This window comes from Thunnus thynnus, chromosome 7 (assembly GCF_963924715.1).
Source record: "Thunnus thynnus chromosome 7, fThuThy2.1, whole genome shotgun sequence".
NCBI classification, from domain to species: domain Eukaryota; kingdom Metazoa; phylum Chordata; class Actinopteri; order Scombriformes; family Scombridae; genus Thunnus; species Thunnus thynnus.
In genome coordinates this window covers 32,040,793-32,065,184 of record NC_089523.1, presented here as the reverse complement: position 1 = coordinate 32,065,184, position 24,392 = coordinate 32,040,793, and the positions used below count along the sequence as shown (strand labels likewise).

General features: G+C 40.4%; 1 protein-coding gene and 12 non-coding genes across 13 annotated transcripts in view; 10 read left to right on the top strand and 3 right to left on the bottom strand.

The window, feature by feature from the left end:
* Nucleotides 1-7,181: 7,181 nt before the first annotated feature.
* Nucleotides 7,182-7,273, bottom strand: trnar-ucu (transfer RNA arginine (anticodon UCU)). The gene is given in 2 exon segments: nt 7,182-7,217; nt 7,237-7,273. It is a non-coding gene; the product is annotated as a tRNA-Arg (tRNA).
* Nucleotides 7,274-10,774: 3,501 nt separating this feature from the next.
* trnar-ucu (transfer RNA arginine (anticodon UCU)) lies at nt 10,775-10,866 on the top strand. Its single transcript is given in 2 exon segments — nt 10,775-10,811; nt 10,831-10,866. It is a non-coding gene; the product is annotated as a tRNA-Arg (tRNA).
* Nucleotides 10,867-11,245: 379 nt separating this feature from the next.
* On the top strand, nt 11,246-11,337 carry trnar-ucu (transfer RNA arginine (anticodon UCU)). Its single transcript is given in 2 exon segments — nt 11,246-11,282; nt 11,302-11,337. It is a non-coding gene; the product is annotated as a tRNA-Arg (tRNA).
* Nucleotides 11,338-11,769: 432 nt separating this feature from the next.
* trnar-ucu (transfer RNA arginine (anticodon UCU)) lies at nt 11,770-11,861 on the top strand. The gene is given in 2 exon segments: nt 11,770-11,806; nt 11,826-11,861. It is a non-coding gene; the product is annotated as a tRNA-Arg (tRNA).
* A 333-nt stretch (nt 11,862-12,194) lies between these two features.
* Nucleotides 12,195-12,286, top strand: trnar-ucu (transfer RNA arginine (anticodon UCU)). Its single transcript is given in 2 exon segments — nt 12,195-12,231; nt 12,251-12,286. It is a non-coding gene; the product is annotated as a tRNA-Arg (tRNA).
* Nucleotides 12,287-13,202: 916 nt separating this feature from the next.
* On the top strand, nt 13,203-13,294 carry trnar-ucu (transfer RNA arginine (anticodon UCU)). Its single transcript is given in 2 exon segments — nt 13,203-13,239; nt 13,259-13,294. It is a non-coding gene; the product is annotated as a tRNA-Arg (tRNA).
* A 429-nt stretch (nt 13,295-13,723) lies between these two features.
* Nucleotides 13,724-13,815, top strand: trnar-ucu (transfer RNA arginine (anticodon UCU)). Its single transcript is given in 2 exon segments — nt 13,724-13,760; nt 13,780-13,815. It is a non-coding gene; the product is annotated as a tRNA-Arg (tRNA).
* An 829-nt stretch (nt 13,816-14,644) lies between these two features.
* On the bottom strand, nt 14,645-14,736 carry trnar-ucu (transfer RNA arginine (anticodon UCU)). Its single transcript is given in 2 exon segments — nt 14,645-14,680; nt 14,700-14,736. It is a non-coding gene; the product is annotated as a tRNA-Arg (tRNA).
* Nucleotides 14,737-15,044: 308 nt separating this feature from the next.
* On the bottom strand, nt 15,045-15,136 carry trnar-ucu (transfer RNA arginine (anticodon UCU)). The gene is given in 2 exon segments: nt 15,045-15,080; nt 15,100-15,136. It is a non-coding gene; the product is annotated as a tRNA-Arg (tRNA).
* A 243-nt stretch (nt 15,137-15,379) lies between these two features.
* Nucleotides 15,380-15,471, top strand: trnar-ucu (transfer RNA arginine (anticodon UCU)). Its single transcript is given in 2 exon segments — nt 15,380-15,416; nt 15,436-15,471. It is a non-coding gene; the product is annotated as a tRNA-Arg (tRNA).
* Nucleotides 15,472-15,870: 399 nt separating this feature from the next.
* trnar-ucu (transfer RNA arginine (anticodon UCU)) lies at nt 15,871-15,962 on the top strand. Its single transcript is given in 2 exon segments — nt 15,871-15,907; nt 15,927-15,962. It is a non-coding gene; the product is annotated as a tRNA-Arg (tRNA).
* A 1,126-nt stretch (nt 15,963-17,088) lies between these two features.
* trnar-ucu (transfer RNA arginine (anticodon UCU)) lies at nt 17,089-17,180 on the top strand. The gene is given in 2 exon segments: nt 17,089-17,125; nt 17,145-17,180. It is a non-coding gene; the product is annotated as a tRNA-Arg (tRNA).
* A 2,943-nt stretch (nt 17,181-20,123) lies between these two features.
* Nucleotides 20,124-24,392, top strand: part of si:ch211-137a8.2 (uncharacterized protein LOC777613 homolog) — a 39,720-nt gene continuing 35,451 nt past the window's right edge. Inside the window, exon 1 of the mRNA XM_067595510.1 lies at nt 20,124-20,383. The gene's annotated coding sequence lies outside the window, so the exon portion shown is untranslated. The remainder of the gene's footprint in view (nt 20,384-24,392) is intronic.

Sequence of the window (24,392 nt, the reverse complement as noted above, 5' to 3'; positions counted from 1 at the left end):
TGGACATTTACGTAAAAAAACCAAATGTAGGTTTTGTTGTTTGCTACAACAAGACAACAAGTCGATGATGTGACAACGCTGTGGTTCAGGTCTGGTTAGGTTTAGGGAAAGATGATGGTTTGGGTTAAAATGATCACTTTGTTAAGGTTAGAGAAACATGTGGTCGGGGTTAAAGTTACTACATCCTTAAATTTAGGTGACTATCGTCGTCATGGCTACAATAATAACCAGTTAGGGGACAGTCATAGTTATGATTTTTACAAAACTGTCCCCACTTGCGGTTGGAAACAGGAAACGAACATCGATTTCTTGAGGTCCAATGTTAAAACGACCGCTAGATGGCATCTGTCACTCAAATGTAACTATATGTCGTTTTTGGGCGACTGACATTATGACCTATTGTGTAGTTTTTTCTTAAGAGTGAATGACAGAGAGGAATCAAACTTTACTTGCTGATTGTTTTATGGCCGTCACGTTCTGAATCCGGAATAAATAACCATCAGTCAGCAGACGACTCTCTGCAGTTTTCAGTCTCATTTTCTACCTCTGCATGTCTCCGTTTCATCCATTTATCACATCCACCAACAGTTGGGTGCAAAAGGAACTTTTAGTTCCTGACTTTAGTTCCTGGTTCAGTAGTTCCTGGAATTCTTTGGTTAAAATTTTCTGTAAGTGTTTCAGTATTAGTTGTACTCTGATGGATGGTTTCAGTATTATGTCCAAGCAGCAGGTACCACGGCTTGAAGCCAAAGCAGAAGTATCTTAAAATGCTCCTAGATGTTCGCTCCAAATGACTCCCATTCAAAAAGTCTAGAAATTAAGTGTGCTGTTGGTCATTTTGTAAAATAATTGCTTCGTTAATTAGATTTGAAGTCTTATATTAGCTTCGCTGTCTGCTGTGTGGGTGTTGATTGACAGCTGTGATTGACGGTTGGCTCACCTGCTGCTCTCCCCGACTCCCACTGAGTTGAACTACTGTCACAATATTTCACTAAGTTTAATGTTCCTCGATTATGATTCCTGCCCTGTTAGCACAAACTTCTTGCAGCTACTGATGAATTGTTTGTTTTTAAAGATGGTGAGATTACTGATGGTTCACTGTTTTATTATTCTGTATTTTTCAGATTCCGTAATACTGTATTTGGCACAATGAATGTATTGTGCATTGTCCCTGTTAAAATAAACAATAAAAATACAAAAAGAAAGAATAAAACCAGCAGAGGAGGAGAGATAAGGAGGAGGGAGAGCCGAAGATTTGAGTCTCGGCCAGACTGACGTTTTTTGGCTGCAACCCAGCGATGACCTGAATCCTCTGAGGACAACAGAGAGGAAGAGACAGACAAGAGAGGGAGAGCGGGGAAGAGAGGAAATAAAATTAAGAGTAATCAAGATGATTTATTGATAATAATCAGTCCATGAAAACAGAGAAGAGAATCCTCAGTTTGTCTCTCTCTCTCTCTCTATCTCTCAACCGGTCAGATCAGCTGATCCACATCCCAGCGGAGAGGAAGATTATTCTGGTCTGCCTTCTGATACTATTAGGGAGTTTGGTCAGTGAATGAAACGTCCTGCTGACGAAACGCCTGCTGGAATCAAACTGAAAACTCTCTCTGGGTCTCTGCTCGATGTATGACTCATGGACAAATCACTCTGTTTTCGGGGGGGAGTTTTGGAAATATTGATTCTCGTGTAGCTGAATGGGATCCAAATTAATTACATGGAGATTCAAAGCTCCATATTCTTCAGTTGTCGTGGTTCGGTTTTATAATCTGCTCTGGCTCAGGATCTGAATACAATTTACAGTTTCATTTAGCAGACACATTTTATAGCAGAATAATGATCTCTGTATTGCAGGTGTGAAAGAAAATTGAATAGTAGGTTATCATTTTATAAATCTTTTGTATATATGTTCCAAATGTTTTTAAACTAAGGGGTCAATGTTTGTTATATGTTGTCATTTTGGGGATATATCTTGGTGAAGAAATCCTACTCCTAGTCTAGTTGAACTCTTGAACCTGTATCTGACAGATTGCTTGCTGACCTCTGGGGTTAGGTAGAGATATCTTTGTCTTAAGCCTACTGTTTTAAAGACTGTGTGGAGCTACCTAGACAAGCTAAAGTTGAAGGATGTAACAGTTTGTGGAAGAGTCCATTGAGGGACCAGACTGTTTTTAGCTTTTTACTTCTGGAGAGGTATAAAGCTGTCTAGTTTAGGTTCACACTCTTTATAGAAAGGGCTGGTTTTAGGGTTAGGGTTAGGGTTAGGGGTTAGGGTTAGGGTTAGGGGTTAGGTGGTGATGGTGATGGTGTGATGGATTGTACAGTGTCTACAACTGCTTCAACAAGTGTTTAATGCTTTCTTTATGTCTTTATGTGCCTCTTTCTGAAGAAAGTTTCCACAACACAGGTGAGCAAAAAGGGTTAAACCACCCAAATGACTGATTGACAGCAGCAGGATCATGTGTTCAAATTAGGTGACGACCATGCTGATTGGAGGCTTAAATGCTATGTTGGATCAGCTGGAGGGACAAACTCTTGCGAGGTTAAGGTTAGGGTTAAATTCTCGCAAGAGTTTCGCAAATTGTCCTTCCGGTTGCTTCAATCAAGCACCAACATTTCTTGAATTAGACCCACTTTCTGTTATGTTTCCTAGAGGAGTAATGGGAACTTCGGACAACTAAGAGGGTCTAAATATTGAATCTGCTGCTGAGAAAAATGTGACAATACACCTGCTCACACATGAAAACTCAGCTGGACTTTACACAAATCAATAAAGTGAGCTGCTAACATAAATTTAATAAATACCTGTTTGTCACCTGACTGTAAAGCCCAGTATCCCTGGGAATCAAGTTTATATTGGATGATTCCTCATGATTTACATCCAACGTCAAGAACATTCAGTGTCAGTGCAGGAAGTAGTGCGTCTGCTCAGCTGCAGCACATTAAACAGCATGTAAACATACCTGCAAATGTCACTACAGATCCATTAGATGCTGGTTTGGTCGTTACTCTTCAAAATCCCTATTAGCGACATGCTGTTTGTCCATTACTTGTAGCTGCAGCAGTTTGTTTACTTTGTCCCTGTTCTGTATGGTGTAACACCAGTAGCCTGCCAGCTGCTGTCAATCAAACACAGACACTGACACGCCCACAAGCCAGCTGAGACAAAAAGGAGCATTTCTGATATTTCCTCAAAGACCTTTTTTCTTCATTCTAATAGCACAAAACTATTAACAATACATTTAATATATTTTTGACTGCAGAGAGGGATGATTAAATGTGATTTTCATTTTCATTTCATCTCTCTGTGTGTCTCTGTGACATTTGTCAACCCACTTACATAATAATGACCCTGATTGAATATTCACAGCTGTGTGATTCAGCTGCAGTTCGTTGTTCTGACCAGCAGGAGGCGATGCAGACAGCGGAGCAGAAATGCGGCTGTTACAACCATTATGTAATGTCTCTGTCTTCCCAGTCATCTCTCTGCTTCTCTTTTATCCTTTCATCGACTTATCTTTCATTCAGCCATTCTCTCTCTCTCTCTCTCTCTCTCTCTCTCTCTCTCTCTCTCTCTCTCTCTCTATCTCTCACACACACACACATTTTCCCTCAAAGAGTCTTTGTCTCTTTTCTTTCACTGGTTACAACCAATTCTATCAATAAATTATGATTTTAAATTAACAGGAAGATATTCAAGTCTCGGTTCTTTGTCTGACACGCACACACACACACACACACACACACACACACACACACACACATACACACAAACACACACTAGACAGTCATTAGACAACTGTCCGACCTTCACTGCTCTGCAGAGCCCACAGGAGACACAACACACACACACACATACACTGTGGGTCCAGATAGATGAGAAAGCCTCCCTCCTGCCACACTGTTCGTCACCTGAGGTGGTACAGAAGTCTTTCTCTGAATAATGTGATCTCTCCTCAGGCGCGCTTGATTTAACTCAACTCTGCAGGATTTTTTCCTCTGCAAAGACCTCAGAGAGATCCACCCGTCTTTACTCCCACTGATTAAATGCACCTCCACCAGATTTCCACAGAGCTGAACTCTGATTCTACCAGAGGAGAGAAAGACACAGACAGATAATATGGGACTAAAGTAATTTGGACATCTTCAGTCACTCAAACATTTTCCAGATTTTGAAGCACTTATCTTTCGTTAAACAAAGCAGCAGCTGAATGTTTAAAGGCACGCTGTGGAGCTCTGGAGAAATGTTTTAATGAGCAGGTCCTTGTTTTGTTTGTATCTCATGCTGAATGTCTTCATGGCTCCACTTGGTTCTTGGTAAAGGAGACCAGATCCAGGACCTGAGACACAGGTCTGTGTGTCAATATGTCTGATCCAAACAAACTCCATCAGCTCTGATCATGGGGTGCGTCATTATCATTATAATCATCATCATCATCAAAGGATAAAGATGTGTTTTAAGGCATAAAGAGAGTGTGACTGTGCAGGAAGAATAGAAGACATATTGCTGCTCTTTTCCACCCCGACAATTCATTAACTGGTACATCAATCAGCTGTCAGTGTTCCTGTTGGCGCTCTCTTCAGGTTTGTTTGGATCTGTTTGGGTCTACCGTGTTCTGGATCAGGTCTATCCTCAGGTCTGTTCAGGCCAGGTCAGACTGTGCTCAGGTCGCTTTCAGATTGGGTCTCTTTTTTAAAAAAAAAAATTTATGCATGTCAGGTTTCAGAGTCTGCTTCATGGTCCAAAATTTTGGACCAAGAAAAGAAAGCAATGCACCAGCAAAATGAAAGGGAGGAAGACTGATGTTAGCTGATGTAAACATGGATGTTGACATTGCAGATTCAAAACTCTCTTTTAATTAAGCATTTGCTTGCACAGCACAGAAACCACACTCTGTTGCTCAGCTGGCTTACAGTTGAAAAAAAAGTGTTTGTTTTCTTGCATGACTGCAGAAGACTCCAGATCTTTCAATCAACTTGCAATGTGCTTGACTAGAAGTCCAACATGCTATCCACTGAGACACTATTTGTACTTGTCTTAAAGGGGACATATTCTGCACATTTTCAAGGTCTATATTTTTCATCCTGGGGCTCTACTGGAATATCTTATTTATCTTATACTGGTCCATTGTGAAACCTGATGACTGTGCTGTCGTCTCCAATCAAGCCGACATGATCACCGGTGTGAGAAAGAGGTGATGAATCGTTTCTAACATGCTATCACTTGTTATAATCCATCACTTTTCATTTGGAAAGTAAATAAGAGGTTCACCTTAAAAGTAGAGGGTTGGATTGGTGGTTTTGGTCAGCTGTTTCACTTTCAGGATGATACCTGCTCGTTGAGAAATGTTTCCTGTAAACAACAAGGACAACAAAAACTATGTAATTGAACCCTTTTTATGGAGGTAATTTCTCTCCTCATAGTGTGTCAGATAAAAGTGGCTAATGTTCCCCCTCGCTGCTATTAAAAAGGTCAGAACTGATGTAGCAGCAAAGGTCAGTAAATGCGCACAAACACACACACACACACACGCAAACACACACACACACACACACATAGACACACAGTTTTTCAGCTTTTCAGATGTGCAGCTCATGTACAAGTGCACATCTGAACAAAAGAAAGGGTCAAGGGAGGCGAGTTCAATTATGCAGTGTGTGTGTGTGTGTGTGTGTGCGCGACAGATAGGGGTGGGTGTGGCGTAAAGACAGTAAGGAGCATCTGCTGGCTGATTGGTCAGTTTGGGGGTACATATGGTGCTCTGATTGGCTAATTTGGGTCACAATAGGAGCTGTGATTGGCTGACAGGCGGACAATCGCTGTATCATTGGTCAATTTAGAGAACAAAAGGCTGTTTGGGCACTGAGGCGGAAAGGTGAAGAGGTCAGTGTGTGTGTGTGTGTGTGTGTGTATGTGTGTGTGTGCGGTTCATTGTGTCGTATGGGAAGGGCAAAATGTTTTCTGCAGCATTTCATGCAAGTATGAAGTATACTGAAATAAAATAATTGTAAACTTTTGTAGTAATTCCTTTACTGGTCATAAATCCTCATTTTCCAGTTTGTAATGTTATTGTATAATTACATTGTTGCTCACAGTTCTCATCTCTGAATGTACAATAACCAGCTGAATCTGACACAGCATGAGATGTTCACTACATCAGAAAATATACTGTATACGTTTCTGAATTTGGTTTTGCAACAAAATGCAGTAACCATTGAAATCAATGTGTAGAAGATGATTTAGAGTATTTATTAGAGGGTTCTGAATACTTCAGTGAGCTGACCGATGAGGGGAGGAAGCGAGCAGCTATTATATTATCTCTGTCACAACCATCGAAATTTATATAACCCTCCTCTTCTAAATGAGAGGCAACACCAATTAAGCCTCTTCCTCTTCGTATCCATCTTGCCGTGAATAAAAACAGGAGAAATTGATGATGGTCACTGATTTACCCTGAAGAAGTCACAAAGTCGCCACGTCATGAGGCTACAAGCACTAATTTTGCAAGATTACGCAGATGAATTATAATGTGCCATTTTATGGCATAGAGGGGAAATTATCCTCTGCTGCTGTACAGTTGAGAGAAGGGTTTGGCAGCAGAAGTAACTAACTAACGTATTTATTTACATTATTATTCAACTTCATACAGAACCTTATTCTTCTTTTCCTCTTTATTCATACTAACCTTCTTCTTAGTGATTAGTAAGATGGTAAAAATACATCAGGTTGGTTTAAAAAAAACCCCAAGAAACATGATTTAACCTGACTCACAACCTTTGACTCACTGCTCCTGTGCTTAACTAGAAATCCACAATGATATCCACTGTACCACAAAGCCTTGTGTTAGCTGCTGCTGACAAGTCATGTCAAATCAATTTTAATTATTAAGCCCCAAATCATAAATTTGTCTCAGGACCCAGAAGACCTGCAGGATGTTTGTGCACTCAGTACTTTGTGTTTTTCTGCTGTTGGAGCAACAGCGCTAGCTAGCAATGTAGTGACCATTAATAATTTCATATAAATCACTCAATCAAGAGTCCACATTACACATGAGTGAACTTCAAGCTTGAGTTGTTGCTGTTGATCTGATGGTTCACAGATGAGAAGGGCTTGGATGTCTTCCAGCATTAACACCTCTAGCTCTTTCATCACTAAATGCAGCTCAATGTCTTCTAAAGGTCGACTCTGGTGGGAGTCGAACCCACAACCTTTGAATCACTCCTCTTGTGTTCAACTAGAAGTCCAATGCGCTATCCATTGCGCCACAGAGCCACTTGTGTAGGGCTACTAATAGGTTTCTTTCTTACTCAGTAGACTTGCTGCTGACGCTAGAAAACTCAACAAATGCACGATTAACTGAAATAAGTTCCCTCTGATAGCCGTCCAGTAGTATCAAGGTCTGTACTATGGGGTTGAATAAAACTTCCAACCTGTAAAGATCAACTCTGGTAGGACTCAAACCTACAAACTTTGAACCACTTCTCCCATAGTTACCTAGAGGTCCATCCATTGCACCCATTGTTTTTCAACTGTTAGATGTTACAACCTCAAAAGCACCAGATGCTCTGATTCAGGACAGGGATTCTTGTGTCACGGTTCTGGCTTGTTGTGGAAAGTATGGAAACCTGGAGACAAGTATATTCAAAAATCCAGACTTATACTGCAGGCTGGTGTTTGGTCAGGCCTGCAGGACAAAATCCTGCACCATCTTTGATTTTACATGGTTTGTATGGACTTTGAAAGAACTTAAGTTTGTGTCAGAGTAAATCATGGTTTTTGTTATTTGGATGCAAAATAACAAAATCCATGATTTACTCTGACTGACGTCATTTTTTATGCTATTAAAAAACATTCATGGCATTTGCATCAAATCTAATTCATGCCCAAGTTATTGTTTTCTTTGTGTTCCCTCTGATAGCTGTCCATTGGTATCAGGGTCTGCACACTAGTCAACCTTTGAAATCTTCACCTGTTGCTATCTAGAAGTCCAATGTGCTATCCATTGTACCACAGAGCCATATCCTGCAACCAGGAATCCTGGGTAAGAGAGTAAGATAAACATTATTTCACAAGTTGTACAAATTAACACAAAGGCATGAACAGGAAATATATGTAACATGTCTTTAACTTCAGTGTCTTTTTCACCAGCTTTACTCTTCTGTAGCTCCACCCACTGAGGTTTAACCAAATAGTATTATCTCTGCCTCCGGAGCAGACTGTGGTGCTAATGCTACCATAGGGACTCCCCTCCTGAGCCTGGATGCTCTCAGTGGTCTTAGCTCAGTGAACCATGCAAAATGTCTTCACTGGAGCCAAGAGATGCATCTGTCATCAGACTGCCATCAGCTAATCCTCTGCAGCTTCACAATGACTCCAAAGCATCTACTCAGCAGCTAAGAACTGCTTCTACTTAGCTCAGTAACTGCTTAAACCCAATCCACTGAGAGGAAACCACATCAGAAATCTGCCTATTTAGCTCTTTGGCCACTTATACCCACGTGAGGTTAATCAAGTGTTTGAAACGCCACATGCACCATCTTAGGAAACTCAACCCACTGGGATGTTAATGCGTCGTTAGATATCTGTAAGCCATCTTAGAAACACATCTACTTACCAAGATCCAACTGAGGCAATCAACCCAACACCACAAGAGTTTGTTCACTCTTCCGCAACTGAGAGACGATGTTTGCAACGTGCAAAACAGACAACTGAGTTCTATCTCTTGTAGCTGGAAAGCTAGCTTTCTAGGGATGTTTGAAGACTTGGTACTTCAAGTTCATGCTGAACAAATGCAGTGTGTGCACAGTGCTACAGATCCATCTGCTGTGACATTTAGGTGAAGGCATTGTAGACGTACAGCTATTTAAGATTTGATGTAGACTGTAGAACTTTTTCAATAAGTTCAAATCAAGATGTGACTTTTGTGTGAGCCAAAATTCTGCCAAAACATATTATAGGTACCTCTTCGCCCTTTTCAATTGCAGACAGCAGTGTCAGTCATGATTTAAGGCTTTACAGTTCCAGTACCAATACTAAAATAATTTTATACCTTATTGTGCAATGCATAAACATTTAAAAGCTTCATTTAAGCATCATTTAAAAGCATCATACAATCATTTAATGTAATATCAAGCCTTATAATTCCTTCTAAAAACAGGAGAGACAGTAGTAAAAGATGATTATTTGAGTTTCAACTCATCCTAATCAGCTCAATTAACAATTATGTTTGACTACATTAGCTAAGTCAAAAACAGAGAATTTGAAATGAGCATATTAAACACAGTCAAACATAATAAGAGCCTAATAAAACTGAATTCCCTATATATATTCATGAATTATTATCAGCACAGTCTGAAAGTGAGCCAGACAGAGCGTGAAGGCAGACAGACGGGACCATGGCAACGTCATCTACTCTACTGGCTTCTTGAAGCTACGCTTAGCAATATTATGTTTATGTAAACAGAAAATCAGAAAGCAGAGCCGACTGCCTCATTCATAAAACCTGAGGCGATTTGGATTCCAAAATAAATTCTGCTGTCAGTTTGGAGACTGGTGGAAAGTCAAAATACGAAAGTAAAGAGAGAGCAGAAGATGGTTGAGATCTCCTGTAATTAAAACAGACCATGCTTGGATCATTACATTTATGATTTAAGTGGCCAGTTAACTTTCAAACTTCACCAAGATTTACAAACAGAAACAGTTTGAACACTTCAAATTGGCTGGTGGAGGTGATGAACTCAGCAGCCACCGTCTTAAATCTACCAGCTTCTTGGCTCGTGTTCAGTGTCGAATTCCCTCTTTACTCGTAGCCAGAACTACAATACATTGTCTTGGTGTAATTGTCTTCACAGAGTGCGGTTCATCGTGGCTGTAAATAGCCTCAGAACAAGCGTCTTATGTAATTTCCTGCTAAACCTCTTTTTGAAATACGGCGCTTACGTAACTGTCCTACAATGCCAGGTCTCATTTAAATAATTGCATAGAGATAAAGTCACTGCAACAATCTATGGCCCAGTGTGTGTGAACTCATTTACATTTATGCAGATGAGCCACACATGTACACACACACACACACACACACACACATACATGAGCCAGGCGTTGATTTGTGCTATCTGTCAGTCGTCCTCTGGTGTGTGTTTGTCTGTTTATGCATATAAACACATGTATTTATGCGGCATATGTATTTCTACTATTATATTATATAGATATTATAAAATATTATGTGTTTGCCGTTATGTTTTACTGTGTGTGTGTGTGAGTGTGTGCGTGTGTATTTATACAGGATGTCATATTGTCTATGTATTATTCACATCATGGTGACTCACTTCCACTCTCAACAAACTTTTGGTCTCCACAAGGTTAACTATTTATTTTAGGGCTGAAGAGTGATTCTGCTTTATCACAACTCGGATCTTATTATTTTTTTGTCCATTATTTTTTATCAGTAATAACAACATTGTGAGATCTCGGAAAATACCACTGACATCACTTACAAGAACACAGGTTGTAAATAAACAAACTAATCCAGATTATCCAAACCGCTTTATTTGGAGGTCAAACTGAAAGTGACAGCAGCTGAAATGTTGCAATAATTCTTCATTGCACAAGAAAACTGTATGATATGTCAAAGTTTAATCTCAAAAATCCAACTGACTCAACAGTCAGTGAGTACAAACTCACACCATGCAGTCAAACTTGGTTTAAACACACATAACTTTATTTTAAATTGTAGTACAGATGCAACAGTTTCTGTTCAATTAAGAAAAATGTGGCTCTGTGGCGCAATGGATAGCGCATTGGACTTCTAGAAAAGTAAGGGAGAAGTGATTCAAAGGTTGTGGGTTCGAGTCCCACCAGAGTCGTACTTTATAAATTGCCAGGATGATGAAAGAGAGGTACTTATGCTGGAGGACTCTAAAATCACATAACACTTAATGCGAAAGCACTGATTGGACATTAAAGCATACTTGGCTGTTATGAGGGCTTTTGATAAAATTGAGTGTGACGTAATTTATAATTTAATTTTTCTTTTTAAATTGATATTTTTTTTCATGGGACATGTCCTGCTGTATTGCTACCTGACGCTGCAGTTTAATGTCCCCAACTGTGTATTGAAGTTACAGTACAACTACAGAAACACACTGAAGTCATGGACATCCTGCAGGTATTTTGGCAGCAGTAGATGGGCTTTATTTAGGTCAATATAAAAAAAAAAGACTTTGTCAGCAGAGGTCAAAAAGAGGCTCTGTAGCGCAATGGATAGCGCATTGGACTTCTAGACTAGTGCAGGCGAAGTGATTCAAAGGTTGTGGGTTCGAGTCCCACCAGAGTCGAGCTTTACACGTTGGCAGAGTGATGAAATAGATTTATGTTCCAGTCAAACTGTTCTCTCAACTGTAAGCTAGCAAAGCAAAATCAATAGTTGCTAGCAGCCAGCTGGAGAATTGAGGTCCAACCTGGTGCGATGCAGGATTTGTTGTTAGCGAAAGTAACTTCATGTTTAACTCTGGGTTTTCAGGGTTATAATGGTGGTTCACTTCTTACCGGGGTACATCGCCATGGTAATTTATGCTGAACGGCTAACCTGCTCCGGAGCAGTGAAACCCATACATATGTTGGCATTGAACAGCTGGCGAGACCTCAAAGAAGGAGTGGTTATGAAAAACGACACCTCCAACTTTCAGGCCGTAAATTCATTTATATAAAATTACTGGTGGGGTGAGATATTTCACTGTGTGATCATGTCAGAACCATCAGAAACATGAGGCTCTGTAGCGCAATGGATAGCGTATTGGACTTCTAGACACGTACAGGAGAAGTGATTCAAAGGTTGTGGGTTCGAGTCCCACCAGAGTCGAGAGAGGTACTTATGCTGGAGGACTAAACGCTTCATGTGAAAGCACTGATTGGACAATAAAGCATCGTTGGCTCTTATGAGGGCTTTTGATAAAATTGAATGTGACACATAATTTATATTTTTCTATATTTTTTTTTTCAGGGAACATGCCCTGCTGTATTGCTACCTGATGCTGCAGTTTAATGTCCCCAATTGTGTGTTGAAGTAACAGTACAACTACAGAAACACACTGAAGTCATGGACATCCTGCAGGTATTTTGGCAGCAGTAGATGGGCTTTATTTAGGTCAATATAAAAAAAAAAGACTTGATTTGTCAGCAGAGGTCAAAAAGAGGCTCTGTAGCGCAATGGATAGCGCATTGGACTTCTAGACTAGTGCAGGCGAAGTGATTCAAAGGTTGTGGGTTCGAGTCCCACCAGAGTCGACCTTTACATGTTGTCAGAGTGATGAAACAGATTTATGTCCCAGTGAAACCGTTCTCTCAACTGAAGCCAGCAAAGCAACAGAACCAAATCACCTCTCTAAGGGCAGGTCTGAACACAGCAATCATACTTGGATGTGAACAGAAAACAGCTGTATGAAGACCTGAGGATGTGGTCTCGGTCCATTCCCAAACAAACCCTGGAATGAATAGTTTGCTTTGGGAACATGTTCCGACCCAACTACCTGGCATACTCTGCAAGTCTGAGCTACATGGCTCCTGTTGCCAAGTGCGCTTCGCATGCTGGGATGCGGATTAGCAAAATCATCAGTTGTTAGCAGCTAGCCAGAGGGTTAATTGAGGTCTGATCTGGACTAGTGTAACAAAGAACGTTGTATTAGGCAGATAGAAGTTTCTTCAGGACCTCCTTCCTGTGTTTATGTTCTTGCTCCCTCCCCAGACACATCTGACCAATGAGCAGAGAGAGTGAACGTTCTCACCTGGCTCTTAGTAATACATTAAGGTTAGCTTGGTCTTTTCTCTGTGTGAAAAGAAACCGAACCAAGAGGTACAAAGTTTATCAATTCATCCTCTGATTTGGACCAGAACAAACAAACTATAGGTTTCAAAATGCCTTAAGTGTCAGGTCAGCCCAGAAAGAACACAGCTAAATTCATTTATGCAGCTTTAATTGTAGTGCTGGAAGTTTGGTGACTACTTGCAGGTCATGCCCTGGCTACTGTCTGTTGTAGCCCCTTGCATGCTGAACACGATGTAATAGAACAGAAATATAAGTTGGCACTGAACAGCCGGAGACCTCAGTGAAGGAGCGGTTATGAAAAACAACTCCTACAACTTTCAGGCTGTAAATTTATTGATATTTAACTGTGTGATCATGTCAGAAACATCAGAAACGTGAGGCTCTGTAGCGCAATGGATAGCGCATTGGACTTCTAGACTAGTGTAGGTGAAGTGATTCAAAGGTTGTGGGTTCGAGTCCCACCAGAGTCGAGCTTTACACGTTGGCAGAGTGATGAAATGGATTTATGCTCCAGTCAAACCCTTCTCTGAGCTGTAAGCTAGCAAAGCAAAATCAGCAGTTGCTAGCAGCTAGCTGGAGAATTGAGGTCCAACCTGGGGCCTGTACTACGAAGCAGGATTTGGTGTTAGCGAGGTAACTTCATGTTTAACTCTGAGTTTTCAGGGTTATAATGATGGTTTACTTCTTACTGGGCTACATCGCCATGGTAACTTGTGCTGAACAGCTAACCTTCAGTGAAACCTATACATATGTTGGCATTGAACAGCTGGAGAGACCTCAAAGAAGCAGCGGTTATGAAAAACGACTCCTACAACTTTCAGGCTGTAAATTCATTTATATAAAATTACTGGTGGGGTGAGATATTTAACTGTGTGATCATATCAGAACCATCAGAATGAGGCTCTGTGGCGCAATGGATAGCGCATTGGACTTCTAGACACATACAGAAGCAGTGATTCAAAGGTTGTGGGTTCGAGTCCCACCAGAGTCGAGCTTTACACGTTGGCAGAGTGATGAAATAGATTTATGCTCCAGTCAAACCATTGCCTCAACTGAAGCCAGCAAAGCAACAGAACTAAATCACCTCTCTAAGGGCAGGTCTGAACACAGCAATCATACTCGGATGTGAACAGAAAACAGCTTGGCAGGTCTGAACACAGCAATCATACTCGGATGTGAACAGAAAACAGCTTGGAGGATGTGGTTTCGGTCTGTTCCCAAACAAATCCTAGAACAAATAGTTTGGAATGGGGACATGATCAGACCCAACTACCTGGCATACTCTGCAAGTCTGAGCTAAATGGCTCCTATTGCCAGGTGTGCATGCTGGGATGCGGATCAGCAAAATCATCAGTTGTTAGCAGCTAGCCAGAGGATTAATTGAGGTCTGATCTGGACTAGTGCAACAAAGAACGTTGTATTAGGCAGATAGGAGATTCTTCAGGACCCTCCCCAGACACATCTGACCAAGGAGCAGAGAGAGTATACGCTCTCACCTGGCTTTTAGTAATACATTAAGGTTCGCTTGGACATTTCTCTGTGTGAAAAGAAACCAAACCAAGAGGTACAAAGTTTATCAATTCATCCTTGCATGCTGAACACGATGTAATAGAACAGAAACATATGTTTGTGCTGAACGGCCGGAGACCTCGGAGAAGGAGCGGTTATGAAAAACAACTCCTACAACTTTCATCAAAAGCCCTCACACCAGGCAAGGATGCTTTATTGTTCAATCAGTCCTTTTGCATTAAGTGTTTAGTGATTTTAGAGTCCTCCAGCATAAGTACCTTTCTTTCATCATCCTGGCAATTTATAAAGCACGACTCTGGTGGGACTCGAACCCACAACCTTTGAATCACTTATCCTGTGTGTGACTAGAAGTCCAATGCGCTATCCATTGCGCCACAGAGCCTCATGTTCCTGTTGGTTCTGACATGATCACACTGTGAAATATCTCACAGAAGTAATAACCTGTGCCGGAGCAGGTTAGCTGTTCAGCATAAGTTATCATGGCGATGTACCCCAGTAAGAAGTAAACCACCATTATAATCTTGAAAACCCAGAGTTAAATGTCCTGCTTCGTAGTACAGGTCCGAGGTGGGACTTCAATTCTTCAGCTAGCTGCTAGCAACTGATGATTTTGCTTTGTTAGCTTACAATTGAGAGAACAGTTTGACTGGAGCATAAATCCATTTCATCACTCTGCCAACATGTAAAGCCAGACTCTGGTGGGACTCGAACCCACAACCTTTGAATCACTTCACCTGCACTAGTCTAGAAGTCCAATGCGCTATCCATTGCGCTACAGAGCCTCGAGTTTCTGATGTTTCTGACATGATCACACAGTTGAATATAATTATAATTGAAGTCCCACCTGGGGCCTGTACTACGAAGCAGGATGTTAATGTCCCCAATGGTGTGTTGAAGTTACAGTAAAACTACAGAAACACATTGAAGTCATGGACATCCTGCAGGTATTTTGGCAGCAGTAGATGGGCTTTATTTGGGTCAATATAAAAAAAAATCACATGACTTGTCAGCAGAGGTCAATGTGAGGCTCTGTGGCGCAATGGATAGCGCATTGGACTTCTAGACAAGTGCAGGTGAAGTGATTCAAAGGTTGTGGGTTCGAGTCCCACCAGAGTCATGCTTTATAGATTGCCAGGATAATGAAAGAGAGGTACTTATGCTGGAGGACTCTAAAGTCACTAAACACTTCATGCAAAAGCACTAATTGGACAATAAAGCATCCTTGGCTGGTATGAGGGCTTTTAATAGAACAAGGTGTAACAAAAAATGTATATTTCTTATATGTATATATATATATATATATATTTTTTTTTTTTTTTTTCAGGGAACATGCCCTGATGTATTGCTACCTGATGCTCCAGTTTAATGTCCCCAATTGTGTGTTGAAGTTACAGTAAAACTACAGAAACACACTGAAGGCATGGACGTCCTGCAGGTATTTTGGCAAAAGTAGATGGGCTTTATTTAGGTCAATATTAAAAAAAATCACATGACTTGTCAGCAGAGGACAACGTGAGGCTCTGTGGCGCAATGGATAGCTCATTGGACTTCTAGACACATACAGGGGAAGTGATTCAAAGGTTGTGGGTTCGAGTCCCACCAGAGTCAAACTTTACATGTTGGCAGAGTGATGAAATAGATTTAGGCTCCAGTCAAACCGTTCTGTCACCTGAAGTCAGTAAAGCAACAGAACCAAAACAAAATCAACAGTTGCTAGCAGCTAGCTGGACAGTTAATTGAGGTCTGACCCGGACTAGCGCAATGAAGAAAGTTGTATTCAGGCAGATAGTTTCTTCAGGACCTCCTTCCTGGGTTTACGTTCTTGCTCCCACCCCAGACACATCTGACCAATGAGCAGAGAGAGTGAATGCTCTCACCTGGCTCTTGCATTACAGTTTGCTTGGATTTTTCTGTGTGTGAAAAGAAACCGAACCAAGAGGAAAACACACCAAGTTTATCAGTTCATCCTCTGATTTGGACCAGAGCAAACAAACTATAGGTTTTAAAAATGCCTCAAGTATCACATCAGCCCAGAGAATGCACAGCTAAATTCATTTATGCTGCAGAGGTTTGGTGACTTAAAGGTCATGCCCTGGATACTGTCTGTCTGTTAATAATAAGTCTTCAGGGCTCCCACAACATATTTGTTCCAAACTCAAAGAAATACACTGAAACTGGCGCAATAAGATTTACTGTGTATCAAGTGCACTACAAGTAAATCGAGGCTTGATCCATGGAGCAATAACCTGACACCATCTTCTACACTCTGTCTAACTCCTCCTATCGTGGAGCCTATCTTATCTTATTTTCTAGGACTTTCCAAATCCCATTTCCCATTGTTTCTCCCTTGTAAGCTCCTCCCCTGGTGGCATCACTTCTAGTAAAGCCCCTCCCACAATGACATCATTAATGACCTTGACATTTTTGGCAATGATTCAAATATGATTTGGTTTGGAAACAATGGTGTGTCAAACTTCACATGTCATAAACATCATAAGCAAACAATCAAATATCATGAGCGCTGACATGTCCTTGCTTCTCTAATAATTAACAATCCTCTTTACTGTCCCTGTGATAACACTGCCACGACTATTTACACAAGGAAATGCTTCCTCCAAAAGTCCCTTGCATGCTGAACACAATGTAATAGCACACTAACATACGTTGGCATTGAAACCTCAAGGAAGGAGCGGTTATAAAAAACAAATCCTCCAACTTTTCACATGAAATATGTGGCTCTGTGGCGCAATGGATAGCGCATTGGACTTCTAGACAAGCATAGGTGAAGTGATTCAAAGGTTGTGGGTTCGAGTCCCACCAGAGTCGAGCTTTACAAGCTGGTAGTTGTTTAGTGATGGAAAAAATACCATTTCAAACCCTGCTGGGGTTGTGTTGTAGTTAGTAGTACGAAGACTAATTAAGTTTAACAAGCAGCAGCCCATCAATGTGTCAGTCGATACAAGCTCAAGTTTACAGCTTAGCATTTTTCAAACTTTAATTTAAATTCTCAACAAAATCCTAAAGTTTCCAAAGACATCGATCATGTCTGGCAGAATTTTAGGGAAAAGTATCTAAAATGATGCACAAGACATTTAGAATATTTCCATTTGATGAAACGAAGCCATAAAAACACCAAGTTTAGGGTTTGAATCTTTCTCTCACACCGTAAACATCATATAGTTTTAATGAACTGGAGTTGATACATCATATAAACTTTATGTCACCATCAGACAGTGTAGAATAAACTACTACTTATTTTACCCCAAAATTAAAGGGGTAAATAAAGAGGAAGAATGTGGATTTTAAGGGATTAAATCTGATCATCTGACTGCTTGTGTTTCTTGACAGATCTCAGCTGTTAACTTGGTCATTACAGTGTCCTTATAACTGATAAAAAGTATGAACATAATCATATCCAAGTTATATTAAAAAGGATTTGTCCTTTAAAGAGTACTCCAGTGATTTAGTATTTCATTTTCATAAAGTCGGAAGACTTGCGAGACACATATTAAAGAAAGAATGATCAAAATCGATGCAGCAGAGGCCGAGATATCCTGAGCTTCAGTCCTGTAAGAAGCTTATAAGTTTATATGCTATATTATTATGGCTAATTAAATACATTTATTGTGAAAATACAATTTAACAATTTCTCAACACAACCCTCAAATATTTGAGGGCGTGTGTCATGTCCTTCAAGTTGAATGGGCACAGAGCCTCTGGTTGCAAACATCAACCTTCTGTTGAAATCTAAGTTTTCCCTTTTAAAGAACCTTGTAATTTTATTTTGAAAGGGGCTTTAAATAAGGACGGGTTCACAATTTTTCAAGTCGGTCTTAAAGCAACAACTGAGTCAAATCAAGTAGATATCTTTCAACGTTACAGTCTTTTTAGTGCCAAAGTCCCTCTTTTTGTTACCATACTTCCACCTGCAGCTCAACAGGGAAACACTGTCCGAGGAAACACAAAGAGGGAATTTGATGCTAAAAAGACTGTAAATGTGGCAGATATTAATCTCTATAAACAGATATTTGCAGATGAATACAGAATCTGTTGGCAATGGGACAAGGTTTTGGTTTCTGTTTGAAGTGCGAGTAGTATTGACTAATCATATCTGAGTGGGCCTTGATTGCATGCAGGTAAACAGTCCGTGTGGAGAGCAAAAGAGGCAGAATGCATTGGCCAAAATACAATCTCGGAACGCATCTGCTATCGTGTGACAATGATTTAGCTCTTTATCAGCCTTTTAAAAAAACTTATCTACATTCATATGCATATAACTGTTTATAGAGATTAGCCGAAATGTTGTGTGGACTGTTTCAAGTTGCTAATCGGACTGTAAACAATGACCGGTCCACCGGAACCCCCGAAATATTGGTCGTTGCCCCCAAAGGCTAAATCGTCAATAGACAGATAGCCGATGGGTTCCGAGATCGGGCAGATATCCACTTGATATGACTGCTGAAGCCTCATATAAGCTTCACATCAACTTTTAAATGACTGTGTGGACACACTGTGGATTTTGGCCTCCATCCCTTACATTGAAAGCACATTTGAAGGATCTTTTAATATCCAGTATGAACATATGAACCTCTTTCAATGTTCATATGGACACCTGACTGCCTAAGAGAGACTTGAAAATTCGTGAACGATCTCGGTCAACATGTTTACAGTACTGAGATGGATGGTGGAGTTTTATTTGTTTATGGTTTGATGACCAATATAAAGTAGGCCAGTCGGACCGCATCCCATTCAAAAATCTGCTCCAGTTCTCCAAAGCCTTGACATGTTCCAATGGAAGTTCAAACAGTTTGCATGACTGGAATCAACAAAATAAATAAGTTAAGTGGGATAAAAGTCTTTTAAGGATGTGAGTGTCCTCTTTGTTATGTCCAGATCTACACAGATGCATCAAAGAGTTTAGTTAATAAAGTAGGAGCAGCATTTATTGTTCTAGAGTTTGATCTCAAAGTAGGGAAAAAAGAATCAATGAAGAATTATCAGTTTACACAGGAGAAATGCTTGTTAGCAGTGCTGTGGATAGAGGATACAAGACCAGTGAGAGCATCATTTGTTCTGATTCAAACTCATCACCAGCCAGTTTACAGCGTAGTCATTCAGACAGCAGAACAGACATTTTGATAGAAGTACAACAAATTATACAGAATTCAAACGATGGGTCTTACAGTAATGTTTTTATGGGTAGCAGCACATAATAAGGTTGCAAAGGAGGCCACAAAAAAAATAATCACATTGATTTGGCAGTTAGCTTCAGCAAGACAGAAATGGAGAGCGTTATTAAGCGGAGACTGAAGGGAAGGACGATGGTTTACAGAGTTTAAAGGAAAGTGAGAGAGATGAGACAGTAATATCAAGAGGTTTGGACACATTGGACTAAACAGTACATCATTCAAAACAGGTAAACATAACACAGGTGGATGTGAAAACTGTGAAGCAGAAAGGATTCAAAACCTCAGAAAGATAAAAATACATTTTGATCTAATAGAGATTCTACAAAACAACTCAAGTAATGAGTGTTTCAGTATCTTAGACTAACTAATATGATTGAGAAGATGAGTTTTTTATGAATATTGTAAATACTAGACAGTCAGATCTACACTCCACACCGGTTAGTGGCTCTAATGCGCCAATTCGTTGTTTTCTAAGCGCCAATAAACCTCAAAGAAGAAGAAAACTGTCGCGTGATGCAGGTGAACAGCTGCAGGTGTGTGTGTGTGTGTGTGTGTGCGGGGGCAGGTTCGGAGGGGGCGTGGCCTATAAACTACCTGCAGCAGGTAGTCTCGGGTTACCTGTTGCTGTTCAGTTGCTACATAGTTATTTTCTGCTGCAGATTGAACACAGTTCACCTGTGCAGATGAGCTTAATGAACCAGCGGTTATCAGAGGATCACAAGCCGGAGCTTCACCTCAATCACCGGAAGTATTTTTGAGTGCTTGATTCATATTTTTTTTCACAAAGTCGGAAGCGTTTTACTTTGTCACGTTTCCCGAGATGAGCTCATCCATCAGCGGGTAAGTTAATCATCATCCAGGTGTTAATTAGACCTGGTTTACTTTCCCTCTAACTTCTCTGCTCACAGTTTCTACACAATGTCATTCAGTTCTCCGGTTTATGAGGCTATGATGAGTTATCTGAGCTTTTTACTCCGCCTCAAAACTTAAGTTTCAAATGTCACTTAAACCCGAAACTGCCTTGTTGTTGTTGTCATTTTAAGCACATGTTGTTTTTCAGGAAACATGTATCCTAATGTGAGACTTTAAGGGTGATAATTTACACTGTGCAGTTGAAGAACCGGTTTTTTTGTAGGCTACCTGTGTACGTGCGCGTGAAAGAGGGAGAGTCATTGACACAGGGCTGTCACTGTATCCGTGTCCTTCGTGCCTACGGGTATGAATTTATACTGCAGGTGTGCGTGCGTGCGTGCGTGCATGTGTGCGCCTATGTTGCCATGGTGACAATATGTGACAGTCACGCGTGTTTGTCTGGTGCAGTCAGGGAGGGAACCAAACTCAGTTCATATTTTAAATACTTTTTAAAATATATTAATCACATTTCAGCAGAAAGTTATAGATGTTAAATAAGTAACTGATTGATATGTTTGATCAGTGTATGTTCAATAGATATAAATACAGAAACAAAATGTGAACCTCTGAGAAACTAGCAGGGTTTGAACAGTTTGATGAGCCAGAGATCACCAAACATGGCCATACATGTTTTTCAGCTGACAGCAATGATAGTTTGATCGATTGAGGCATTGAAATAAGATATAGGTTGAAATCTTATTGATCCACCTTTATGGTTAGAGGTTTGATAAGCCAGTTGATACAGATCTGTGGATGGGGAGAAGTTGTTCTTAACCCTTTCCCTTCAGACATCCACCTCCATTATTTCCAGGTGTATGAGACCATTGTGGGCAAGCAGGGCTGCTTTATTGTCACACATTTGTGCGTCAATGTGATGAATAACTTTGAATTTATAGGTATTTGATTCACTATATTTGACAAAAACGGACATTATCTCAAATTAATTTCCAGAAAATTGAATTTATCATGATATATATGATTGCCGTGATATGAAGCTACTCATGCTGAAGTAGCTTCTCTGCCCAGTAGCAGTAGAACAACTCTCAGACCTGTTTTGGGCGTCTGACAGCAGACTGATCCTCTGCCACGCCTGAACTCCAGTAATGATTAAACATGCCGTCGTGTGTCTGTGAGTTCATGTCGTCTCTCAGGTTCTGGTCTCTGGTGGATCCAAAAACAAAAACTTTGATCCCTGCGGTTAGTTCTGATCAAACATCAAGAACGTGCAGCACTCTTCACATGTTCGCAGCTTTGTCTTCCACCACAATGCTGCAAAAGTTTCTGGGATCAATCAGTAGAAGTGTTGTTGCTTGTAACATTTGCATCTGAAATGCAGTGCGAGCTTTCAACTGTCACCAACTTTGACTTGAATTTAGCGCTGAATCACTCAATTCAATCAATCGACAGAATATTAATTGACAATAACACAGGTAATCTATTAGTTAAGTCATTTATCAAACAAAAACAACAGACAGTCTTTGGGTTTTTGGCTCTTGTGATCTGCATTTTTCACAGTTTTCTGACATGTACAATTTAAACAATGAATCGATAATGAAAATAATCATTAGTTGCAGCCATGATTGGGTGTATTAGCATTCAAATATTGGCTTGCTAAGACACAACTGAGGCTGATGGGTGTGTTATTAGTTTTGCAGGTATTTGATCTTAAGGCATTTTTTCAGATCTACACTTTTTAGTCCGGTTGAATCGGACCCTGCTTGGTTTTCACCCTCAGTGTGATTTATTTGGGCAGATCTGAACGTAGCAGTTGTACTCAGGTGTGAAACAAACAAACTGTGGAGCGGTTGGTTTGTTGTGGGAACGTGATCTGACCTCGATACGACCCAACTACGGGTACTCTGCAAGTTTGAGCTAAATGGCTCCCGTAGCCAGGTGCGCTTTGCATGCTGGGATGCGGATGGGCTAAATCAACAGTTGCTACCAGCTGGCCGGAGAATTAATTAAGGTTCGACCTGGACTAGCACATCGAAGAACGTTGTATGTGGCCAGACGACCTTCTTCAGGACCTTCTTCCTGTGTTTATGTTGTTGCTCCCGCCTCAGACACATCCAACCAATGAGCAGAGTGAATGTTCTCACTTGATTCAGACCAGACAAGGTTTGAAAATGTCCTTGAGATCTTAAGAAATGATGATGATGTGCTACATTAAGTCAGAGGATCACCAAAGTTTTTACGATTCATCCTGAGGGGAACATGTATAAATAAATGAATTAACTTTATTTATATCGCACCTTTCATGCACAGAATAAAGCTCAAAGTGCTTTATAAAAGGAGGAAGGGAGAAAATGAGTTATTATTTATAAAATAGAATTTACACTTGCTTTGGAGAGAAAGAGAAGACAGTGCATATAAAAAAAAAATCGAGAAAATCATACTCTATATTAAAAAGATATGTTTTGAGTTGTCATTTAAAACTGTCCACTGAGTCAGCAACTCTAATATTTAAAGGCGGAGTGTTGCATATTTTTGGGGCTTTGTGACTAAAAGCAGCATCCTCAAAGGTTTTTTGTGGCGACCTTGGGAACAGTTAAAGGATCTTAGGGTTTGTGGAGGATCATAAAACGATTGAGAGTCGGTGATATAAAAGGGGGTGAGGCCATTTAATGCCTTTAAAAACTAAGAGAAAGACTTTAAAATCAGTTCTAAAAGATACAAGGAGCCAGTGTAGGTTGTGTAAAAGAGGAGTTATATGATCTCTCATTTTAGTGTTTGTTAAAATCCTGGCAGCAGCGTCTGTAGTTTGGTCTGCAGTTTTGCAATGACTGCTTTTGGTCGGCCAGTATATAATGCACTGCGATAATCAAGACGACTAAAAAGTAAAGCATGAACAAGCTTTTCAGCATCTTGCTGGTTCAGCAGAGGTCTCACTCTTGTTATATTGTGCAAATGATAAAAGGCAGTTTTGGTCAATGAATCAGACTCTAAAATGACACCAAAGTTTGTTACTTGTGGTCGTGTCTGTGAGGCCAGATGTCCCAGTTGACAACCCATCCAGTGGTTGTTGAGACATTTGACTCAAAACCACAAATGTCAACCTGCTTGTGGTACAAGAAAAATTCAGGATCACCAAAGTCATTACGGTTCCTCTTCTGGGCACCATGAATATCAGTTCCAAATTTCTTGACAATCCATCCAACATGTGTTGAGATGTTTGTTGTTAACAGGAGCTCAAACCGTCTGAGCTTTTCAAATCAGTGATGATTGATATGTTTATTTGCTGTGAATATGAGTGACATGTGTGAGTTTATTTCTTTTTTTAACCACAGCACTGTCTGGTGCATTGCACAGGAAGTGTTGAAGGGAAAACTTTTTACAAACGAGTCTCTTAAATTATACTTGATACCCTCAGATTTCTTCCTCATGTCTTGTGAGGAACAAAATGAAATTCTAGAGAGAAAGTTTTGGGTTTTCACACAACGCAACAGGTTATCTGTGTGGCAACTACTTTGTGGAGGTTGAGTGTGGTCCTGTGTTTCTATCTAATATTGTAGAGGAGTCTTGTGTCAGTGGTTTAGCTTAATGATGTCACTGAGCTCAGGCGAACCAACCTGCAGCTTTCACATTGTGACCGTGTCACGTATCACATAACTGTAGCTACAGTTTCACTACAGCCTGTGACCTGACCTGTGGTGGATGTTTAGTGTTACCTGAGAGGCTGAATTATGTTGAGAGATCAGTTTGACCCAGTTCCCACCTGACAATACAACAATGAACGTTCAAAAAAAAGTTCTCATTGTTTTGAACGTCACTTCTCATTTGACTGCTTCAAATTGTGACCAGTGACAACTAGACTGAGTAGATTCTGACAGTGTTCAAACACTATTTTGTTGAGATTTATGTTGCTAATAACTGCTGTGACTGTTCATCTTCTTACACAGTTTGGAGGAAAATACTTGAATCTGCTCAAAGATGTAAT